The sequence below is a fragment of the Danio rerio genome, chromosome 8, assembly GCF_052040795.2.
Source record: "Danio rerio strain M-AB ecotype USA chromosome 8, GRCz13ab, whole genome shotgun sequence".
NCBI lineage: Eukaryota > Metazoa > Chordata > Actinopteri > Cypriniformes > Danionidae > Danio > Danio rerio.
This window is the reverse complement of record NC_141028.1, coordinates 2,728,998-2,738,280: the sequence shown is the minus strand read 5'-3', so window position 1 is coordinate 2,738,280 and position 9,283 is coordinate 2,728,998.

The window sequence follows — 9,283 nt, the reverse complement described above, 5'->3', positions numbered from 1 at the left end:
AGTCGAAGCAAATGTGTCGAAGCTTCGAAACGTTTCGAAACCCCACTCTACAGTGACATCTAGTGGTCATTTTTTAATGTATTGCACTAAAACAGCTTCAGCAAAGAACAGTTGAACAAATTGAGGGATTAAGCCCAACTTTGTATGTTGAATCTTTCAAGTAACATAGTCTAGTGGTTAAGGAGTCAGACTTCCATGCGGGGTTAATAGGTTTCGAAGCCAGACTATGTCAGTTGTTTTGAAATGCTTTAAAACCAATTGGTAATGCTTTGCTCTTGTATCGTTTTGTTTCAACATTGGTCTGATATCCGAATGAACAATTTGTGAATAAATATGTCTTGTTTTTGTCTTAAAACAGGGTTGTTGCTAGATCAAAAACGGTGGCCTGAAGTTATCAAGAATTATTTATATTATTCATTAAATTTCCCATTTATTGTATTTTATTAATGTCTACCCAAACCCTAAACCCAACCATACTGTAAAAATATTTATTATTGTTTTACAGTGTTACAAAAATGATGCTAAATTGATGGCGTAACTGCAGCTGTATCCTATTTAGGCTACACAAAACAGAAACATGATTAAATTCATAAAACCATGATTTCAGAGTATTTGTACAAGTCGGGATTCGAACCCAAAACATTATGCAAAGCATAGGATCAAGGACCAAACACACAGTCCTCTAAGCCATATGACGCAGAGATTGTTTGATGACCTTGGCAGTCAAATGAGGATTCGCCAGGTCTCGAAACGTTTCTAAGCTGATCGATGCTTTGAATCGCTTTAGTCACGTGACTAGGTGTTTCGAAACACTTTAGTCACGTGACTTGGGTGCTTCGGATCATGCTTCGGTGCAGTGTTTCGAAACACTTGCGCTTCGGGATCTCGACACTGTGTCGAAACATCAGTTTCACGTCAGCCATCCCTAGTATAGACCGTCATATTGGGGTGAAATAAACACACACGCTCCTTTTTTTTCAATTTAACAACATAAAAACGGTGGACCAATTGGAGCGGTTTTCAGAGCGACCGCAACTTGATGTAAGAGTGCGGTCCCCCCGCCCACCAATATTGATTGACAGGTGCATCACCACATCCTCAGTTTCTTGTTTCACGTCCTCCATTTTCAGCGTGAGTCGAAGCGATGTCACTAAAGGAACACCCGTGCTCTATTTTTAGATGTAAGGCTCATTGGGCTCAACACAAGATCAACATTCACCACATGATCACTCTAATCGGAATTATTGTTTGTACCCTTTGGTAGGTTTGCAAACGTGTACTTTTCATTGCGTCTACCTTAAACTTCAGCTGCTTGCATTTCTGGCGAACACAGAAGCTCCCTGTGATCTTAGGTGCAGCTGGAAAAGTGCGAGCGCGTTGCCTCATGTGCGTCTCTCCATTGGAAAAAAAATAACAAACTTGCCTAGAGGTCGCACACTAGAAGCGCATCTCTGCGTGGTGCGGTGCTGTGCATTTCGGAGTTCTGGACATGGGTTTCTGTCGGGGTACATGCGGCGGCCAGCTGCCAACCCGGGGCGCCGTTGTGTTTGCCCTGGTGGAGGCCTGTGTTTGGAGATCTGGAATGCATGGTGCGACGATTCGGGACACTTCATGTTTCTGCCGCACCACTGAGGGTGTCTGGTGTGCCGTGTCGTGGCTTCGAGCAGCACATCCGGTGCCTCAGTCAAAGTTAATTCAGTGTGCGTGATTATTATTATTATTATTATTATTAGACTTTAGTCTAAGCAGAGTCAGACTTTACTGTCCTAATGAAATCATTAATAATCAAGACATGATCACATTTTATTGTGCTCAAATAAGCAAAATCTAGAGGCCTTTGCCTTTCATATTAGCCACTTCTGATACCAAATGATCGACTGTCAAGTTATTATTTGCAGTTCCTAAACTTTGGATAGGCCACAAGACTTTTGTCAGGTATTGTATATTATTAATTCTTTGTTAAAAGTTTTATTAAATACTTTAATTAAAAAAATTATAAAAATATTATTAAAGTCTTTGTTAATGAATGATATACTGTAGTATTAACTATAGAGGACTGATAATATAATATTGCAGTATATTTACTTTATACTACAGTAAACTGTGTATTAGCCTATTAGCATAATATAGTTGTAGAAAACTGCAATATTGGATTTGTTTAAAGTACTATAGTTATATTGCAACATTATTCAAGTTGGCTATTTTACTAGGCTATAGTATTGTTCAAAAACACTGTAGTGTATTTACTATAAATTACTAAAATACGTGGGAACGATTCCTCAAGTAATAAAAACATGGTGTGTCTTGTGTAAAACCTATTAAATATTATCTCTCTTAAAAACAGAAACAGTAGTCTCTCAGTGCAGTTACAGCTCCAGAAATGTCTGATTAATATAATGTATTTGATGTAGCGGGTGTGATGTCACTGAGCTGCCAGTAGGAGGCGCTGCTCGAATCTATTTATAGCTGTTCTCCTCTGACTCACGGGTAACGTTAGTTTACGACGAAAACGCTGCATCTTTGAGTTTTAAGTCGATCATGGATACATTTCGAGTCATTCATCGAGGAACCTGCACTATTTCCCAGTCCAGTGTAAGTAGTTGATCTGTTTTCTGTGCTATTTCAGCAGGATTTGGGCGTGACGAAAGTAATCGCGTTTCTATTTTAGGCGCCATTTTGTCTCAAGTCAAACAGATTTGATTCAGTGAGTTGATTCATTGAAAGTGTTCTCACAGTTTTCTGTTTGCTTTTGTTAGTGTAAGATATTTATGTTCCATCATAATGTGATTGTTATTTATGGCTGAACGAGCTAACAATATTAATATTGTAATTAGTAACCTTGTTAATCTGTTTTGTGCTATTTTAGCAGGATTTTAGGATTAGAAAGTAGGATTAACCGCGTTTCAGGCGCCATTTTGTCTAAATTTGAACAGATTTGATTCAGTGAGTTGATTCATTGAAAGTGTTCTCATAAAGTTTTCTGTTTGCGTGAAATATTTATTTATGCATGATGATATCGTGGTTGTTAGGTATATGGCTGAGCGAGCTGACAATATTGGTAATTAGTAACCTTGTTAATCTGTTTTGTGCTATTTAACAGGATTTTAGGATTAGAAGGTAGCATTTACCGTGTTTCAGGTGCCATTTTGTCTCAAGTCGAACAGATTTGATTCAGTGAGTTGATTCATTGAAAGTGTTCTTATAAAGTTTTCTGTTTGATAGAGGTAAAGTTGGTTTTATATTTGCATATTCTTTTGTTTAGAAGTCTCTATATTGTTTACCGTATTACTTTGAATATTTGATCGGATTTAGCATGCAAGTATTTACTTGAAAACAACATTAACACTGTTTATTTGACTGTGAACAATGTTGTACTTTGATAGTCGTTGGCTGCTAATATGATTTCGCTATTTAAAGTTTGCAAATAATACTTTTATTAAATTGTATTATTAAGGGGGAAGTCTGAATGTGCGAATATGAAACCAATTTTACCTCTATTTTTTGTTTGCACTTGTAGTGCAAGACGTTTTAATGTTTCATCATAATGTGATTGTTATTTATGGCTGAACGAGCTGACAATATTAATATTGTATGTAATTAGTAGCCTTGTTAATCTGTTTTGTGCTATTTTAACAGGATTTTAGGATTAGAAAGTAGGAATTACCGCGTTTCAGGCACCATTTTGTCAAGTTGAACAGGTTTGATTCGTTCAGTTGATTCATTGAAAGTGTTCTCACAAACTTTTGTTTGCTTTTGTTAGGGTAAGATATTTATGTTCCATCATAATGTGATTGTTTTTATAAAACTAAACGAGCTGACAATATTTCTATTGTATGTAATTAGTAGCCTTATGAAACAGTTTTGTGCTATTTTACTAGCAAGATTGAGGATTAGGAAGTGGAATTTACTGGTTTCAGGCGCCATTTTGTCTCGAGTCGAACAGGTTTGATTTACTCAGTTGATATATATATATATATATATATATATATATATATATATATATATATATATATATATATTTTTTTTTTTTTTTAATAACAAGCATAGACGAATATGCATAATAAAAATTAAATAAACCATGTTTTACAGGAATCTAACAGTATGTATGTTCAAAAAGTTCAATGATTGTATGTAAAATAACACTGTATAGTCTTCATTGTATAAATAAATAAATACAATTATGAAAGCTTTAAACTTAATAACAACTTGGTTTAAATTTGCTTGACATCCAACACAGCTCCAGGGGTCTGTTCTTCGTACGTGGATTACTCAGTTAGCTGGATTTGGATATTGACGATTTGACACGATCCAGGATCGTTTCGTTCTTCACAGCTGATCTGAGAGATGTTGTCATAGCAACAGTTCTGCTAGCTCAAACCTGATCGGAAGCAGGTTCAATTCATATAAACAGGATTAGATCGGGTCATTTCAAGCAAAGATAATAGAGAAAGTACCGAATTATGATATTTTCTTACAGTAGTAGTTATATACACTTGGGAAAATAGTAAAAAAAAAATTAACTGTATATATAAAGTTATAGTTATTAATAAAATAAATGAATTTATATTAACAAAATAAAAGTACAAAGAGAAAATTTATTGATATGAACTTTTTAGATCGCTTTAGTACAATTTGTGTTTAATAGAAATGCAGAATATGTGACTTTTAAAAAAAAAAAGAGATAATACATTAATGCAGTCATAAACATGTTTTGACAGTTAATATGCCAGTGATTTGATGCTTCACAAAAGTTGCAGACACCTTATAATATCAAAATGCTTTTGTGAACATCCAGTTATTCCATACAGCGATTACAAAAACGGCTACTATAATAAAGAAAATATTTTCTAAATGTTGAACTAAATACATTGATATGCAATGAAATACATGATAAATACTCTTGAGTCTTGACACATGAAAGTGTAAAGCCTGCAGTTCACAACAAATGTGAAAAGTTGTGATTCGCAAACTTGTTTGAAGAACCAAATTAGCCAGAGATCAGTTATCAAGATTAAAAGATCCAGGATCGGCAAAATCATCTTAGATCATTTAAGCGAGGTACGAAGAACGGACCCCTGGTCTTAAAAATACGTCCAAATAATAAACATCTTTCAATGTTGGGTCAAACTTTGCGATAACTCCATTAATCGCGTGCCCTGAAGAATGTTTTCTGCTTAATTATCGTCCCAACTCAATGCATATCCTGCGATATGACTATTATATGACTATGATTCGTACGATGCGATATCGATGCTGAAATAATAACTGTATCACTATGTGAAAATCAATATATGTTTGCTTGCTCATATGCATTGTACAGTATAGCCAGTTTGCCAGTATTCTCCTCTGAACACGGTGACCATACAGTACAGACACAAGAAAATAACATCAACACGCTCTCTTAGGTGAGTGTGTATCATCTTATTGTCCATTAATGTTTATATAAATGACCTTCCGGCTCCGCTGTGGAAGTGAATGTGCTCTGGTGTTTATCTGCTGTGTCTGATTGTGAGTAAACGGATGGAGCGTCTGCTGATTTCCACTAGTTTTCACTGTTTGCAGCTTGTTATTGTGTGGATTTTCTCTGGAGTCTGTGAATGACTCTACAACAATATCCATCTTTGCTGAGAAGCTTCCGCTGAAATTGATCGCTTTAGCTGAAATCAACACTTAAAGCATTAAGAAACGGGCCAACAACACAAACTCAACAGTCCCTGAAGCAGAAACACAGACTAACATTACAGTAACAAGAACACACTGAGCAAATGCTCATCTCACGGGGAGTGATTGCTTCAAATTAGGCTTATTTTAATTGACTAAATAATAAAATCTATAAAAAAGTGCTTGTAGTAAAATAAAAGCTAGAACTGAAAAATATTTCTTTCTTAAAATGATAAAAATATATGAAAATTTTAATATATTACAAAAAATATTGTAAAAATCATTTCAATTATCTTTAAATTGAACATGATTTAATTAAACAACTACACATGGAGTTAAACATTTAAAAAAAAAAAGTTTTTAATAATATTACAGGGCTGTAGCCAGCCTGGTGAAACGGTGGTTCTTTTTTCTCAAAAAGAGGGCCTTTTTGCAGCTATTCACTTAATTTAAATTTAAAATGTATTTAATAATGAGGTTTAAATACTGCATTTAGTGACATTTTAAGCGCTATTTTTAGCTGGATTAGATTTTCGGATTTACTAAAAATATTTTCTAAAGTTTTATTTAGATGAAAGTAATATGGAAAAAAAAACTTAAATTTAAAAGACAAATTTATTAATCGTAAAAAATGAATTCTGTTAAAGTTAAAAAAAAAAAACTAAACTAAAATGTAAGAATTAAACTTAAATAGTATTTCAGTATGAAAACACTTTGATGGAGGAGGATGATGATGATGATGATAACTACAATATTATTATTATTAAAAGAGATGCCCCAATCGATCATGTTGGGGAAATTATATTACTTTATTATTAATTAGTATTATTATTATTATTATTAGGAATCCTCTGGTTGATTTTCCGAAGATCGGTATCGGTCGATGATTTCAAGACTATTAGTACTGGCCAATCTTAAGAACCGATCGCAGGGGTTTGTTTATGAGTTTATAAGCAGATTTTGTTTGTAAATTATGCCTACAGCATTTTTTAATATTTATATTATTTATTATAAATGTTATCACTACATCGTTGTTTTTGTTACTTGACAAATGAATTTAAAACAAATATTGCTGTTATTTAAATATATAAATAAATATATATATATATATATATATATATATATATATATATATATATATATATATATATATATATATATTTATATATATATATATATATATATATATATATATATATATATTTATATATATATATATTTATATATATATATATATATATATATATATATATATATATATATATATATATATATATATATATATATAGTAAAATAACTAAAACTAAAGCAAAGAAAAGATTTTAATTTTACATATTTAAATGTAATGTTTTTAATAATAATAATTTCACCAAAAAACTAAATAACTAAAATGTAGAAAAGTAAACTAAAATAGCATTCCAATATGAAAAGAACACTTTAAAGGATGATGATGATGATGATAATAATAATAATAATAATTATTATTATTATTATTATCATTATTACTTAAGTTATTGCTTATATTTTTATTATTTTAAATATCACTACATCATTATGTTTGTTGGAGAATATAATTAAAATCCTCATAAATAATACATTTTAAATTAGATATTACACTTAGGGTAGCATTTCTTATTTTTGGTGAGTTTAGAAATTGGAATAAAATTAAAGCTGAAATAAAACAACAACAACAAACTAATAGACTCATAAGGGACAAAAAATCGCTTATCAAATGTTAAATTTACGATAAAAAGGGAAAAGACAATAATAAAAGCTAATAGAAAAAACTTGGAAATAACCCAAATACATTAAGAATATTAACTTTAACATTAAAAATCGCAATGAAACTAAAGGAATACTTTCTCAGGAAAACCGCAGCACTTTTTATATTTCATTTAATCTCGCATGCCGTCTAATAGCTTCGGTTTCTTTTGTGGTTTTTGTTTTATTTGACACTTGTGACTTGTGCCAGAATGCATTTTGCTATATTCAGACATAGGTTGTCAGAAATTGTTTTCATTTTTCAGTATTTTCTGCAGGAAATTGAAGAAAATCACCCAGCTGTCAGATCTTAAAAGGTTAGAAGGTCCAAAAACGGCCTCAAATCTGTCTGTCACATTCCTGCAGGTCTGACTTTTACATGCACGCTTAAAATGACCACTCCACGGCTTTTAGAAACAGCAGCGTTTGGGGCTGTTTGTGAACTTTACAGGCTTTTATTACAACACAAAAACACTGCAGGTGATAAAAGTTTGCATAAGCTTGCTCGAACTCTCGGAGAGCATTATAAAACATGGAAGTTAGTTTGAGGAAATTCATTTATTAGTGATCACTGACAAGTTCCTGAAGTAGTTTTGACTACGTTACCCATAATTCTGTGCAACGTTCCACCAATCAGAGAGTTGCAAAGTTCAACAAAAGACATCTTAAGCTCCACCTACTCCCATTATCCACCAAAAATAAGATTCTACTCAGATTTCTGAAATATTTATGTGCATATTTTACTACATGCTTGAAATATATTACGTTTGCGAGTACATTTTAATTAAACTGCATCATTGGCAATGCATCATGGGATTGTAGTTCTCTCCCTCATTAAAGTCTTTACAGCCTTGTATCTTAATGTTTTAATCAGATTTTCATGTACTTCTGTGCTTCAAATCAAAGTTTATATTGTTGTGATTCTCCTTGTTGTTGGTTGCTTTGGTTTATGGCTTATAAACATTATTAAACGTTTTAAAATCCCTGTGGGGGAAAGACTTCCGGAAGCTGCGCTGCTGAAAAAGCGGACGGGCACTAATGCACTCCATAAAAGTTTACAAGTTATCGTTAAAAATCAGCTTCCCTATGGAGAAAACGAATGGAGTTTTTAACGACTCCATTACTGTTGTTTCTTCAGAAATGTGAAGATCTGGTTTATAGTGTTTACAGTGAGAGATGTGCCTACTGTAATGAACAACAGTATATAACAAACACACACACTGCAAATAAGCGATTTTCTTTCGTCTGGTCTCTAGTCCACATATCAAAATTAAATAAATAAATCCAGAAGCATGTGAAGGGTTCAGATGCAAAAGTCGCTAAACGCCACTTACGCCAAAAATTAGTGTTACGGCTCAAAACTGGCTTGAGTAATAACAACAATCAAGGTTTGAGGCGAACATGTGAAAGACACGGATGATTAAATTAATAAATTGACGTCCCGTCAATACTCTTTAATTTTCATAAATCATAGATTTCCAAAAGAGACAAAACATTAACAAAAATCCAGCAGACGGGTAGGGCAGCTAAGGAAAACAGGTCTCTGACTAGACTGTTTTTAAATGGACTGATCTTACCCACAACTCCCATGAAAGGAATAAAAAACAGGTGAGTCTTCCGGGCCACTGCTTACCTTCACTAAACTAAATAAATAAGAAAACGTGACTATGAAAAATCAACCACTACCTGTTCCGAAAACAAAGTATCAAAATAAACAAACTAGTTAACACATTACGAACTAAGAATCAAAAGGTTAACAAGAACAAAACACTAAAGAGAGCGGCATGTAGATGGATAGCCTGGCATGTGGAGCACCGCCAGCCAGACCAGCTGAGCACAAGCCGAGGGAGGGTGAGAGACT